We start from the raw sequence: 16,007 nt of genomic DNA, 5'->3' as shown, positions 1-16,007 counted from the left end.
CCCAGCCCCAGCTATTGCAGGTATTTGGTGGGTAAACTAGTGGATAGAAGATCTCTTCATCTGCCTCTGTCTCTCTGATTTTCAAATAAATAGAAACATAAGGAAAGATAAGAGGTGGTGGTGGGTGGGGGGTGGAAATCCATATTTATTCTCTTTTTTAAGGTGTCTGAAAATCTTTTGTGACTCACAGAGATCACCTTTCTTTGGTGCTAGGGAAAATTTGGGTAAATATTGCAATGCCAAGCATCTGGGTGGAGACACTAGGTTCCTTTGCAGGAAAGCGACTTCCTCCTTTCCAGCACCCCATACACCAACTTGTTCCTCCTCTAATGTGACTGGCGTCTTCACAAGGAAGCACAGGTTTTTTGGACAGCAATCTTGAGGTCCACTTGGACCATTCAGAATGTTTCTCAAATGACTGTCTAACCTGACCCCAGACCTTATGTTCTCGGAGGTGTTTGCTCGGAGTCGGCAAACATTGCACAGATGAAAAAGAGTTAGTCAATTATTTCCAAGGATCAGATTCAGAAATCCTCAGATGATTCACCCATGATTCAGATTTCTGTGTATTGCTTCTATTCTGCTTGTTGCCAAGGGAACTTGGGGCCTACTTCCTACCACACCACGGCTATAAAAAGTACCGACAAAAGCCACAGTAGAGTAACTTCTCTACCCTTTGATTTACAAAAATGGCGAAGTTTCACAGGAGAGAGGCAGGCTTTCCCTGTGCATGTCATATCCACCAGGGCCAAGAAAACCCGGGAAACCACGTCATTCTATTTACCTTTCAATTGCTTGGCCCTGCAGCCTTTCCCATGCAAGAAATTTTACATGAAGCACCGAAGGTGCAAACAGGAATTGTGTTTTGCGTCATTAAATCCCGATTGCTGTGCTTTTGCAGGGATCAAGGCATAACCTCAAGCCAGAATAAAGACCCCTGGTAATGTCGCCAGCCTGTCTGCCTCTCTGGATTTATATGACAGGGGAAGGACATGCGGCTTGAAGATGGGGAGAAGCTGTTGAATCCAGATAGGTCCTGTACACCTGCACTCTTGTAGCCACTACCGCTGGGACCTGTTTTTACCATCAGTTTTATCAAGCACTGTAAAACTGTCAACATAGGTAAGGAGCTCTGATAGGAAACCAGCTCTAGATGGGCATTTTCCCCTGAATAGACCCTCTGGGTTTTTGCTTCTTCCAGGATGTGTTTTAGGTTCAGTTTGAATCTGCATGTGGAAAAGAAGGCTAACCATGAGGAGAGTGTCTGGGAAGGTGTGTGTGGGACTCTAGTTCATAGCACAGCCAAGCACGCTCTGTACCCGTAGGGCCAGTGAGAGGACTCTTGGGGCATTAGTAATGTTTTGTCTTAATTTGAGTGTTGGGTATCAGTGGGATCGTAAGACACAAAACTCATGTGTCTGTACACTTATGTGCATTTCTTGGTATGTAGACTGTATTTCAATTAAATGTTTAAAGAGAGAGAGAGAGAGAAAGCCTGGTAAGAGAGCACAATGGGAAGCATCCAGGAATAAGTGTTTTATGTTTACATTTATAGAACATCAAAGACCTTCTGCTCTTTGAAGGAAAAACAAATACGATACAAGTTTAGATTTATTACTTAATAAAAACGTGTGCTCAGTATTATTTGTAATTTTTCTAAAATGTGAATCTGATTATTTTATCTCTTCCCACCTTAAAATCTATCATAAGTTTCCTATTATTTAGTGGATAAAATCCAGGCTCCTTATCATGGCATGCAAAATTCATCGCAGTCTCCTCTTTCACTCTTTCTTTGTATCCAAGCAGTGAAGAGCTACCATAGATCTTAACTTACGTTACTGTTCTACACCTCTTTGACTTGGCACATGGACCCCAAATGTATTCTTGAAGCCTAGATTATCTTCTCTCTCTTGTATGACTGGTTATGGTTTACCCTCAACAAAAAATTCAAACTCTACCTGCTCTGCTGAGCCTTCCTGGGTTCAGTTGCCAATCAGAAGCAATTTTTACACAGGATATCTGACTTCATCCATATTTATGGGACCACATCTGTAATATTCTACTTTAACTAGTTCACATGTGCTTATAAGTTTTCTTATATTGTACTGCATAATTCTTGGGAGCAAATTTAAAGCATCCAGGTGTTTTAAACTTTTTATTTTGGGTATTTTGTATAATACCTGGTATAGAGCAAGCTGTTTGTTGAAACTCTGTTGAAATCTTTTCCATTTTACAAGCCTTATAACTGTTGGAGGAAAATCTGTCCCTAGTGCGTCACTAGAAAATGTTGTGATACAGTAAATGAATATTGTAGATCCATACCTTATAATGCTTTACAGAAGAGGACTAGTCCCGGACTTCTTTGTTGGATAAGCAATCAAAAAGTCATAGCACCGTAAGTTTGATAAACATAAATGAAAGGGGAATTTGTGCAAGAAAGAAGAACAGTAACAGTGGAGTCTTTCCAATCTCTGATATTAGCAGTAATTGGTGAAAAAATTAAGATGTAAATTTTCTTATTGTCCAAAAAACTCTCAATTGGACGGACATAAAGTTTTCCAGTATCTACATTTTAACTAATTACTACAGAAAGAGATCATTCTATCCACTGTTTCTTTGTCAGTGTACAAAACAGGCTGGGAACCCAAGTCTTTGAGAAACTCTCAACTCTGGGAGCAAAGGCTAAGGGAGAATCAGCAGGGACAGAAGGAGAAGAGGAGCCTTTTTCTTTTTTCTTTCCTTTTTTTTTTTTGACAGGCAGAGTGGATAGAGAGAGAGAGAGAGACAGAGAGAAAGGTCTTCCTTTTTGCCTTTGGTTCACCCTCTAATGGCCGCTGCGGCCGGTGCACTGCGGGCGGTGCATCGCGCTGATCCGAAGCCAGGAGCCAGGTGCTTCTCCTGGTCTCCCATGCGGGTGCAGGGCCCAAGGACTTGGGCCATCCTCCACTGCACTCCTGGGCCACAGCAGAGAGCTGGCCTGGAAGAGGGGCAACCGGGATAGAATCTGGCGCCCTGCCAGGACTAGAACCCGGTGTGCTGGCGCCGCAAGGCGGAGGATTAGCCTAGTGAGCCGTGGCGCCGGCCAGAGCCTTTTTCTGAAACAAGCTCACACACTGCACTGCTTCTGTAGGATCCCAGTATTAGCGGGGGTGGCTTGCTCTAAAGGAAATCGGAACGAGTACTGTGAGCTGTGACTTTACATCAACCACTGGAACCTTGCCTGGCAAATGCTATTTAGCTGGGAGTTGAGGTTCCTGGAGCTTGACCGGGAGTCACATCCACTGAAACCAGGGTTGCCAGGGCATGCTGAGAAGCCTAAGATGGGAAGGGCACCACTGAGACAAATCTGAGTATAGTGATGAAGTGAAGAAAACCCAGGATGATGTGCAATGGGGAGCATAGGGTCTTTGAACAAACATCTGGAATGTAAACTAGTTGGACAGGTGGTTTTGGAATAAAATACTTTGCAAATGATAGGAAAAATCTTCAAGTTCTCCTAAGGAATAAAAAAATTCATTAAAGAGCCCAGAGCTGACCCATGCCAGTGTCCAAGGCCTTAGTGGAGTTACTCCTTGGAATTTCTGCCCACTTCCTTACTTCCTTGGACAAATTCCATGGAGCCCATGTTTCCATGATATTCTTTCATAAAGACCAAGGTAAGGTTGAAGGACAGAAGGCAGACTTCAAGAAATGCGTGAAGAAATTTGAGTACACGAAAATGTCCTCTGACTTGTGCAGTGCTTCTTTGGTCTTCCAAATATTGATTGATAGGTGTCTGTTCTTCATCAGGAAGTAGTCTTCCAGTGGATGTTCTCTGGATCACGTCCTTGTACATTCAGAAGTCATGGCACCCAAGAATCTTGAAGAGATGGTTTAAGAGGTTGGCTGGCATCCAGCTCTGGACTAAAGAGGCATACAACCAGTGTGCCTTGCTCCTAAGTGGCTGCTTTCCCCAGAAGATCAACCAGCAACAGCTGGGAGCCTAAGGAAATAGATACCTTCTACCTCCATAGATGGCACCAGAAAGGATTCAGCCACACAATAGCATCTGAGCCACAAAGTCAGCCTGAGAAAACCAGCCATTAGAACCCAAACCAACAAAGCTAGATCAGAACTGATAAGCACAGTCTAACTGGGTCACCTACCTGCTAAAGCAGAACATACAAATAAGACCAAAGATCTCCTAACATAATAGCCAAAATGTCCCGGATAAAGTAGAAAACCACTCATCATACCAGGAGCTAGGAAAATCTGAATGAGAAAGGAAAATCAACTTGTGCCAATAACAAAATAAATTAGATGTTGGGATATCTGACAAGCAGCTGTCATAAAATTGGGTTGAAAGTCAACTACAAATCCTCTTGAAACAAGTTGCAAAATAGAAAATCTTAGCAAAGAAATAGAAAATATGAAAAAGACCTGGGCTAGCTGGTGTGGTACTGTTTCTGAGCCAATTTCTATGACTCTGCTTATCTTTCACACTATCATAATGGTAAGAAATGATATTATTAGTTCTGCATTGAAACAGTTCATGGGCTAAGCAAGAATATGGAATGGTTCTGAAGTTTCCTTGGCTGCCAGCAGTATGTCACTCCTCTGGCTTGTTCTCCCAAATTGTCTCAGTAAGTGCGACTCTCCAGAAGTCAGTGGTTCAATCACACCTTGGACATGATTATATCACCTTCTCTTCTGGGATAACCCAACCCAACCCAACCCAACCTGACTTGTGACTGTCAGAATTAGCTCCTGGAATCCTGCGGTAGGGGACAGGCCCTCCTTTTGTAAACTGTTCATAGTTTTACTGTCTCCAAGCCTACTTCTAGTTTCAAGGCAGTTTTTCTGGAAACAGAAGTAGTAGGGGCCGGCGCCATTGCTCACTTGGTTAATCCTCCATCTGCGGCGCTGGCTAGTCCCAGTTGCTCCTTTTCCAGTCCAGCTCTCTGCTGTGGCCTGGGAAGGCAGTGGAGGATGGCCCAGGTGCTTGGGCCCTGCACCCGCATGGGATATCAGGAAGAAGCACTTGGCTCCTGGCTTCGGATCGGCACAGTGCCGGCCATAGCAGCCATTTGGGGAGTGAACCAATGGATGGAGGACCTTTCTCTCTGCCTCTCTCCCTCACTGTCTTTAGCTCTACCTGTCAAATAATAATAATAAAAAGAAACAGAAGTAGTAGATGATATTCAAGACACCCTTTAGAAGTAGGTATTAACATAAGGGTTAAGATTCCTATTAGAACATCTGCACCCTATCTCAGAGTACCTGGGTTTGATATCCAGCCCCACTCCGGAGTTCAACTTTCTGCTAATGTACACTCTGGAAGGCAGGGCAGCAGGGATGGCTCAAGGAATTGAGTCTCTGCCAACTGCATGGGAAACATAGTTTGAGTACCCAGCTACCAGCCTTCTATCTGTTGCTGGCATTTGGGAAGGGAACCAGTGAATGAGACCTCTCTCTTTCTCACAGATAGATAAATAAAATTTGAAGTTTTCATTTCAAGTTTAGAATGAAACAATACCTTCAATGGACTCATGCTAAGTCCCCAATGTAGCTTGCATTAGATGAAGTGGATTTTATTGCCAGAACTTTTCAGCTGACACTGATTATACAGCAATCTGTCAAAACTAACAGGCAGACAATAAAGAACGTTAGCAAGATCTCCAAGCACTGGCAAGGGCATTTTGCCCAGAAATATTCTTGGAATCAGAAATCCTCAGCCATTCAAATATAACCGCAACTGACTAAAGCAAAACAAGGAAATACTAGTACCAGCCTCGTACAGCCCGTGAGTTATGATGCTGGACCTTTGTCATATTAAATGGACCTGTGCAGAAACAGAGAGAAGACATGCCAATCTGCAGGGATGGGAGTGGAGGAACAGCATCTCTTCAAAAGCAGACATGCTGAGGGTACACACTGCCGTAAGGCTACCCGCAGTGTACAAATGCCTAAAGAGTAAACCCATGCAATATGTGAAATAAGTAAGAGAAGAAAGACTTCATTTGACATGTCACTTTTGAGTAAGAAGATTTTTTTTTTTGAAATCCTATATGCTTAAACGCCAGAGAGTGTATCTCTATCCGAATACAGGTTGCTAACTGAGCAATTTAAGCTGTTAATTCAGTTGGAATCCTGTGCTGAAGTGACTTTGTTTGATTAAACCCAATGTGAGGAAGCTTCTTATTTGTTCTCTCTCCATAAAAGGATTATTTCTCTGAGAAACCAATTCCACCCTTATCCTGGCCTCTGATCACAAGTGTTTGCCAGGCAAGATAAAGAGTTCTCCTTTAGAGATGACTTTCTGAAGAGCACAAACTGCTCTGCCAAGTGCATCACCACCAGACGGGAGAAGGGGACTTTCCTTTGATGGCTCAGGGTGCGACCCTTCTCCCCCTTCCTTTGCACACTGGGCAGTCTACTTGTAGCTGAAGAATACCCATAACTGATGTCTCACTTAGTGGATTTTCCGGAGTCAAAGGAAACTTATCTTTTGTGCAATCTTAAAATGACTCTTGGGGGAGATGCATGGCTGATATTTGGAGACAGCTGCATGAGAAATTTGAATTCTCCAAGATGAGACATTGAAATCTTATAGGCAGTGGTATCTTGCATATGAGAAACATTCAATAAAAAATGACAAATGAATTGATTGTGTAGTCCTAAATACACAAGAATAATAAAATTCTTAAATTATTTTCAAATCATATATGCATAATGCTTTACAAATCCACATCCACATCCCCAAATCACGTATCTTTAGCTTCAATCCTAAGTTCTATCCAAGTGGAAAGGGAGCAAGCTTTGAGATCTTGCAAATCCTGGCTCTGCCTTCATAGTCTGTGTGACACTGGGCAAGTTCCCTAGCCTCTCTGAATCTAAGTTTCTATTTTTGTGTTTTTTTTTTAAAAAAGAGCTGGAATAGGAAGAAGGGGGCAAAAAAATTTTAAGTTCTGTATCATCAGAATATGAGTAGATTTTCCTATTTTCTGCATTTGAAATTTTAAAATGTTTTTTCAGTGTGAACATTTAAAAAACAGCGGGCATTTTAAAGAGACAACCATTTGTGCCTGTCTCATCCTTGCTTGTATAAAGGGAAATGTTGGGCTGTTGTATTTGACTTTGTATTTTCTGTGACCATTATGGATAATTTTTTAGTCATTTCAAGAAGAGGCTATTAGATAGTAGTGCAGCAAATAATTAAATGGAACAGTGTTGGAATGCTGAAAAAAAGAAGTAAGAAGACGAAAATTGGGGTGGCCATGTTGAAAGACAGATAGGGGGCCAGCGCTGTGGCTTAGTGCATAAAGCTGCTGCCTGCAGTGCTGGCATTCCATATGGGCGCCGGTTTGAGTCCCAGCTGCTCCACTTCCAATCCAGCTCTCTGTTATGGCCTGGGAAAGCAGTTGAAGATGGCCCAAGTCCTTGGGCCCCTGCACCCATGTGGGAGACCCAGAAGAAGCTCCTGGCTCCTGGCTTCAGACTGGTAAAGCTCCGGCCATTGCGACCAACTGGGGAGTGAACCGGCGGATGGAAGACCTCTCTCTCTGCCTCTCCTTCTCTCTCTGTGTAACTCAAATAAAATAAATAAATGTTTAAAAAAGCAAGCAAGCAAGAAAGATATATTTGCAACTAACCTGAGTATGTCTAAATATGTCTAAAATAATCATCTTCCACAGGAACATCTTCCTGTGGAATACCTTTAATTTGTCAATCTGCATTGAAAGTAATAGAGATGAGATTTCCAAGAAGGGACACTTCTCATCTTTGTGAATGACCTGCTGCAGTATTTTTTCATCCAAGTGTTCTTCACTCCCGTCTCTCTCTGGCTATTCCTTTGGCGGTGATGACTGAACAGAAGCTATGCCACCAGTTTCAACAGAAACAACATTTGGTCTTCGAAATGCAGAGCGACTCTTCCCTAAAAGTGTGTTGCAATGGAAACTCCTTGCAGATCAGAAAAATGGGACTTAAAAATCTCACTTTGCCAAGATACCTAAAAGATTTCATTGAAGAAAATATTCACTAGATATAATTATTGTTCTCATTATTACTGCTGGACTAAACCAAAGGACCTGGAATGTCAGGACATTATTGCTCAGAGAAGCTCTGGATGGTGGAATTACAAGGGCTTCATCTGAGTGCCTCCATCAGGATGAAACGCATGTGTCAATAATTATCAGTAACCACAGGGTGAACTCAGAGGAGATAGACTTTTACGGAATGCAGTATTCTTATACCTTCTAAGTGTTCGCTTCCTTTCTAATTCTACTCCCCAGTGATATTTACTATTGATGAGTTTTGTGTATATCATTGGGGAGTTCAATTTTTTGTGTGAGCTGTGTATTAGCTACAGAGTTTCTATGTAGTGAGCATTCTTAATTTCTGTGTGTTGTGATTTCCAGGGCTAACCATATATAATATCTATATTTAAGTGGTTTTGCACTAATTGGAGAAAGTCTTCCCAGAGTATGGATGAGAATTCCTCATTTCCTAAAATTGTATATATATTAGATATCAATATCTTAACAATAATGCATCCTAACAATTTTCTTCATACAGCCTTAGTCTCTTTGTTGTGAATTGCAAGCATTCATTTATGTTTAACTTTGTTAACATTTTGACATTCATTGCAAATGAAATACCATATTTCTCCCTTTTATTTTAATGTAGTGTTGTTTTTGTACACTGCAAAAAAATTTCAGGAAAAATGGAATTAAAATATAAGTATATTTTTGCATAAAATGTTGAAATCCACATACAGTTTATGGTATACATTTTCCATGAAATTTTTGAAGTACCCTTCTCTTTGTCCATTGTCAACTGCTGTCACAATGTTGATGGTGCAAGAACACGGAACCAGAAGTCCTTGACCCTCATCCTACCAGGGCAAGGATGAAAGAAAGCCTGGTTGAGTCCTAATTCTTTTATCTTCTCCATTTCTCAGTCTAATTTCATTCATTCAGTCTAATTTCATTCCATATTTTTTGTATTATATGTTCACATATGAGTTCAGCTTTCTCCTGGAGAAAGAATATAGTTGGCTATCGTTAAGTAGTACTGCCATAAATATGAAAATACTAATAACTTCTTTGGATCCTGGTTTCCATTCTACTCTCTAAGATAGCCAAGATCCAGAATCAACTAAAATGTTTATCAGCAGCTGAAGAAAGGCCATATGTTATATACCTTCAATGGAATGTTATTCTTGCCATGGGATTCCAAATCCCATTTAGCTGGGTGGCACTAATCCCATTTTATGTGATAAAGTCATCATATTGAGTATGGAATTGATCATATAGACAGTACCATAAGTCAAAGGAATCACATATATAAGACCAAGTACCTGGTAATAAAAATAGATAGAATTACAAAGGAGAGAAAGTTCCAACATGGGAAGCAGTCCACACAGCAGACTCATAGAATGACAAACGCCCTAAACAGCACTCTGACCTCAGAATCAGCCCCTAAGGCATTTGGATCTGACTGAAAATATCATGAGAGCGTTTCAGCCATGGAAAGCCAAGACATAGTGGCAAAAACGGTTCTGCGTGAAAGATCTTTGTGAGTGAGACCCCAGCGCAAAGAAGGGGCCATCAAAGAAGGATGTACTTTTCTCTGAAGGGAAGAGAGAACTTCCACTTTGCATGTGGTCCTGTCTAAAAACCAGCAGAGTTTGTGGATCAAAAGGCTTCCATAGCCTTGGCCTCTCATGTCAAGAGCCTCAGGTGATCACTGATGTCATAAATAAGAGTGTCAGTTGTTAAATCAACAATAGGAATCACTGTGCACTTACTCCCCATGTTGGACCTCTGTCCTTAATGAGGTGTACTTTGAGAATTAATGGTAAAACTTGTCTTCAAACTGTACACTATACTTTGTCTGTGTGGGTGCAAACAGTTGAAATCTCTACTTAGTATAGAGTTGGTCTTCTGTATATAAAGTCAATTAAAAATGAAACTTAATGGAAAATAGAATGGGAGAAGGAGTAGGAGGTGGGATAGGAGTGGGGTAGGAGGGTGGGAATGGGGGGAAGAAACACTATATCCCTAAAAGCTGTACATATGAAATTTGTATTCATTACATTAAAACCTTAAAAGAAAACCAAAAAAAGCCCTAAATGGAATGTTATTTAACCTTAAAAAAAGACCTTGTGGGGTTAGTGCCCACTGGAGACCTGATTGCCTCATTTCCTCTCCAGCTCCCTGAGAGCACATCTGAGAAAGCAGGGGAAGATGACCCAAGAGCTTTGGCCCCTGCCACCCAGGTTCCCGGCTTCTGCCTGGCCCAGCCCTGACCATTGTGGCCATCTGGGGAAGTGAGTCAGCAGATGAAAGATCTCTCCCCATCTTGCCATCTCTCTCTCTCTTTATTACTCTGCCTGTCAAATAAAAATAAAATAAATCTTTTTTTTTAAAAAAGGAGAAGGAAACGTTGACATTTGTGACAGTGTGGATTAATGTGGTGGACAATATGCTGAGTGAAATAAGTCAGGCACTGAAGATCAAATATTGTAGTATCTTGCTGACAGGTGAAATCAAAAATAAACAAACTTGTAAAAGTGAAGAACAGGATGGTGATTGCCAGGGGCAGGAGTGAAGGAGAAACAGGAGGATACCAAGTTCTAGTTATGCAAGATGAGTAAGACCTGGATAGGACTAGCTACTATAGAGCACAGCATCTATAACCAACCATATTAAATCGGATATCCATGCTTAAAAATTTGGTAGGATATAAGATGTTAAATGAGAAGTCCTTATCACAAAAAATAAATAAGTAAAGAAGACAGGAGGAAACATTTGGAGGTAAATGTTGGCCATGTTTCACAAAGTCATCAAGCTCTGTGTATTAAATACATACAGCTTTGTGTGTCAATGACATCTCAATAAAGTGATGATAACAGAATGTAGAGGGCTAAAATGCTGAGATCCAAAGGGTAAATTCCCTTTTTCTCTTTAACATAGGCGTTCCCTCCAACACAGGAGACTTTGCTCAAAACAGAAACAGAGATGAGATACCAGACTCAAAGAATGACTGTGCCCCGTCATGTCCAGAACCAATCATCTGAGACAGGTGCAGTAATTCTACAAGACAGAAGCAGATTGCCTGCTCTAAGCCTGGCATTGGACCAGTCAGAGGCCTTAATGCCGTCTGCATCTCTTTCAAATACATCACAGTGCATTGGGAGCACACTAGCCAACAAAACTTTCTACTTTGTCTACTTTGTTTTAAAGTCATTCTGTTTTTACAAGATTTCGAATAAAGGACTCATGTATATAATGAACACAGTAATAGTTCATACTGAAAACACTTCTCAACTCTCTCCTATAAACACTGTCATGGCAGCCACACTTTTGGAGTTCAAAGACTGTGGATGACTTTAATGCGATTCAGTAGCAATACACAAAGACCCTACAACAACGATGCTATAGCTCTCCCATCCGTCTTCTGAGTTCACATCCCTGGCGTTCAGCTGAGAAGCCCACAGCATTGCCAAGCTTGCAAGGAAGAAGGAATTATTGGGGTGAAGAATACAAATGATGTTCTGCAAATTAAGTCCAAGTGATAAAGCTGAAGGCCCACACATACATATTCAATCATTCAAACAGAGCTATTTTTCAACATTTTGATTCTATCATGCATACTGTTTTGAAACACATTTTTTCATAAAACATGATGAACAGACTTTATAAATATAACCACAGGCATGTTACTTTTAGTTATCCAAGTCATCATTTCAAATACTTAAGTTGTTTTCAAAAATGTCATGATTTTATATAATCTTTGCATTAATTTTCAATAACAAATTCCTGAGTAGATCTCTCATTTTTTTCTTTTTTCTTTTTTTTTTTTTTTTTTTTTTTTTTTTTTTTTTTTTTTGTGGTCAAGTTCCTGGCAGTGGAAATGCTGGGTCAAAGATTACAGCTCAGAAACCTTTGCCAAAATCCCCTCCAATGCTTGCTTCAACAGATAATCTCTTCAGCAGGACATAACTGCATATTTAGAAACTGCCCTTTATAAATAGATAACTGCACACTTTGTAATACAGGTTGAGTATTCACAATGCAAAATGCCTGGAACCAGAGTGTTTTGGATTTCAGAAATTTTGGGATTTCGGAATTGCAACATATATATATATATATATATATATATACACACACATATATATATATGTGTATATATATATATACATATATATATATAAAAGATGTCTTGGGTAGGGACCTAAGTCTAAACACAAAGTTCATTTGTATTTCATGAACACCACATACACTTAGCCTTAAGGTAATTTATACAATATTTTTAGTGACCCTGTGTTTTGACTTCAACTTTTCTTGTGCAGTTTTCACTTACAGCATCATGTCAGGGCTCAAAAAGTTCAAGGTTTTTGGAACATTTTGCACTTTAGACTTTCAGAGTAGGCACACATTCAACCTTTTTCATCTAGATGATTTTTTTTGGGGGGGGGCAGGCAGAGTGGACAGTGAGAGAGAGAGAGACAGAGAGAAAGGTCTTCCTTTTACCGTTGGTTCACCCTCCAATGGCCGCCGCGGCTGGCGCACCTCGCTGATCCGAAGGCAGGAGCCAGGTGCTTCTCCTGGTCTCTCATCGGGTGCAGGGCCCAAGCACTTGGGCCATCCTCCACTGCCTTCCCGGGCCACAGCAGAGAGCTGGCCTGGAAGAGGGGCAACCGGGACAAAATCCATTGCCCCGACCGGGACTAGCACCGGTGTGCCGGCGCTGCAGGCGGAGGATTAGCCTATTGAGCCGTGGCACCGGCCTAGATGATTTCAAACCTTTGTGGAAAGAACTTCTTTGATTCCTTATGAAAATGCTGCTAGGAAGACATTTGCAGAGGTCAATGATCACATTAATCCTATAGCTTCAAAAACACAGGCATGAAGACCCAGTGTTTAACTTAGTGGTTAAGATGCTAGTGTTCATAGTGGAGTACCTGGGTTCCAGTCCTGGCTCCAGTACCTGACTCCAGCTTCCTGCCAATACAAACCCTGGGAAGAAGTAGGTGATGTGTCAAGTAGGGGCCCCTGTCACCCATGTAGGAGACTAGGATTGAATTCCCAGCTCCTGGCTTTGGCCCTGGCCCAGCCCCAGCTGCGGCAGGCATTTGGGGAGTGAACCACTGGATGAGAGATCTTGCTCTGTTTTTGTCTCTCTGTACTTCTGTTTCTCTCTCAAATACTTTATGTGAATGTAGTTAATACCACCAAAATGTTTATTTAAAAATAGCTAAAATGGAAAAGTTCATGTACTGAAAAAAGTTCATGGAATTAAAAGACAAAATATAAGTTTCTTGATAAATGCTCCAAGTTTAACACACCTTTTAAGCAATGATACCAGCTACTTGGTCTATCCTTAAAGACTCAAGATCTTTGGAAATTTTTTTTAAGGTTCATTTATTTATTTGAAAGTCAGAATTATACAGAGAAAGAAGCAGAGGCACAGAGAGAGAGAGAGAGAGAGAGAGAGAGAGATCTTCTATCTGCTGGTTCACGCCCCAACTGTCCACAACAGCTGGAGTTGCACCAATCCAAAGCCAAGAGATAGGAGCTTCCTCCAGATTTCCCACAGAGGTGCAGGGACCCAAGGATTTGGGCCATTCTCTGTTGCTTTCCAAGGCCATAGCAGAGAGCTGGATCAGAAGTGAAGCAGCCGGGATTCAAACTGGCGCCCATATGGGATGCCGGCACTGCAGGTGGCGGCTTTACCCACTATGCCACAGCGCCGGCCCCTGATCCTTGGAAATTAACCACCTAGGTACAGCTTTTGACATTATTAATGAAAAAATGGATATCCTTTGAAGGGTTTTTAAGATTAAATTAAAAAGATAACAATAAATTATAACAAAGCAAAATAAACCATAAACTGAGCCCAAAAAACCAATTCATTATAACCATCAACACTCTAAGATGAACTTGCGGCTCTTGTTCTCATTTTATCTGAAAACACATTCTGGACCAATGTTGAAAACTAACTGCTTTCTAAATTTGTCCTCAGATGTAATGAGCCATGCAGATGTAATGAATCATCACATCAGGTTAACACATGCAAGAGATGGAATGTTAAACACAAGTGAAAATTCAAAGGAAAGAAGAAGGATCCCCACAGTCAAGGTACAAGGCTGTCTTAGCAAAACTCTACTTCTCTATGTGACAGACATCACAAGACCTTTCTAAAAACCCTCAGAGCAGATTCATTCTGATCATAGACTCCCAAAATGATAAGAAATCCCTTCTGCTCAAGTGACTTGGCTTCAAAGTTATTCAAATTCTTTCTAGGTAGAGTAATTTAATAGTTTTCAAACTTGGGCACAGTGGGAAGGACATAGGAAGAGAAATCAGAAAATCTGATTTTTTACTTCCCAGCTGCACTGCATGTACTACCTGATGGGTGCAAAGGAGGTACTTTCCAAGAAATAGCTAACTTTCCTTGAGCATTCTGGTTTTCAGGCCTTGTGTTAGTGTTAGTGTTCTCATGCAAGTGCACAATAACTGCACAATGCGTTATAGTCTGCTTCCTCTTCCTTTGGAAATGGGAACGCTGAGGTTGAGAGCTCATGTGCCTTGCCCAGCATGACTCAAGTCATCTATAGGTGGATGGATGGATACCCACTGTCTGTCCTCCTGAATTTACAGGCTTGGCTGCCCCTCTTGTTGACTTGGCTCTTCTGAAGAATGGGGGTTCTTTAAGGTTATTTATTTGGAAGGCAGGTAGAGGTGGGAGAAGGAGGGGGAGAGGGAGAGGGAGAGGGAGAGGGAGAGGGAGAGAGAGAATCATTCATCTGCTGGTTTGCTCTATACCTGGATCATGCCAAAGCTGGAAGCCTGGAACTCGATCTGGATCTCCTGACATCTTCTGTTGCTTTTCCAGGTGCATTAGCAGGGAGCTGGATTGGAAGTGGAGGGGCCAGGATTTGAACTAGTACCCCTATGGGATGCCAGAATTATAGGTGGTAGCTTAACCTGCTGCACCACAATGCCAGCCCTCTGGGCGCATGTAAGAACTAGAGATTTTGGCCAGCACCACAGCTCACTTGGCTAATCCTCCACCTGTGGCACCGGCACCCGGGTTCTAGTCCTGGCCAGGGCACCAGACTCTGTCCTGGTTGCTCCTCTTCCAGTCTAGCTCTCTTGTGGCCCGGGAGGATGGCCCAGCTCCTTGGGCCCTGCACCTGCATGGGAGACCAGGAGGAAGCACCTGGCTCCTGGCACAGCCGTAGCAGCCATTTTGGGGGTGAACCAACAGAAAAGGAAGACCTTTCTCTCTGTCTCTCTCTCTCTCTCTCTCACTGTCTAACTCTGCCTGTCAAAAAAGAAAAAGAACTAGAGATTTTATAAACTCATCTCTAAATCTAAAATTCTCTTCCCTATGTCTTCCTACCTGTTTTTTTAAAGTAAACAGAATTATTTTTGTATTTATACAATCAATAATGGGATAACAGTATTATTTAAACTTCCCAACTATATTCATACTACATTAGTTTCTAAACTTAACAACATTAAAATATTATTTATGTAAAGTATGAAATTCATTTTAATATATCCAACATTATACAACTATGGCCACAATCTATTTTAGAGCATATTTATCACTTCAGAAAGAAACCCTCTACCTATTAGCAGTAACAACACATTCCCCACCAAGCCCTGACCCAAAGCCAAGTGCTACCAAATCATATCTACTTTGCATCTCTCTGGATTTGCTTATTTTGGATTATTTCTTATATTAAAGAGAATCATACAACTGCTTTCTTCCATCTAGCATAATGCTTTCAAGATTCACCCATGTTATAGCATATATTGGACTCTGTCCTTTTTATGTCTGAATATTGTTTCATTGTATGCATATCCCACATTTGTTTATTCATTCATCAGTTGGTGGATAATTGTGTTTTTTCACTTTATATTATTTATAATACTGCTGAGAGTACTCATGTACCTGTTTTTGTGTGGACCTGTATTTTCATTTACCTTGAGTATATATCTAGGATTGAA

At 41.2% G+C, this 16,007-nt stretch overlaps 1 long non-coding RNA gene across 4 annotated transcripts in view; it reads left to right on the top strand.

The window, feature by feature from the left end:
- Nucleotides 1-688: 688 nt before the first annotated feature.
- The window catches only part of LOC133749834 (uncharacterized), a 35,241-nt gene continuing 19,922 nt past the window's right edge, over nt 689-16,007 (top strand). For all 4 annotated transcript variants that reach the window (XR_009864621.1, XR_009864620.1, XR_009864623.1 and 1 more), the window contains exons 1-2: nt 689-1,122; nt 14,011-14,126. This is a non-coding gene — a long non-coding RNA (uncharacterized LOC133749834). The remainder of the gene's footprint in view (nt 1,123-14,010; nt 14,127-16,007) is intronic.

Source organism: Lepus europaeus, chromosome 20 (assembly GCF_033115175.1).
Source record: "Lepus europaeus isolate LE1 chromosome 20, mLepTim1.pri, whole genome shotgun sequence".
In the NCBI taxonomy this organism is placed as follows: Eukaryota; Metazoa; Chordata; class Mammalia; order Lagomorpha; family Leporidae; genus Lepus; species Lepus europaeus.
Note: the sequence above shows the minus strand (reverse complement) of the source record. Positions and strands in the feature narration are given on the sequence as shown.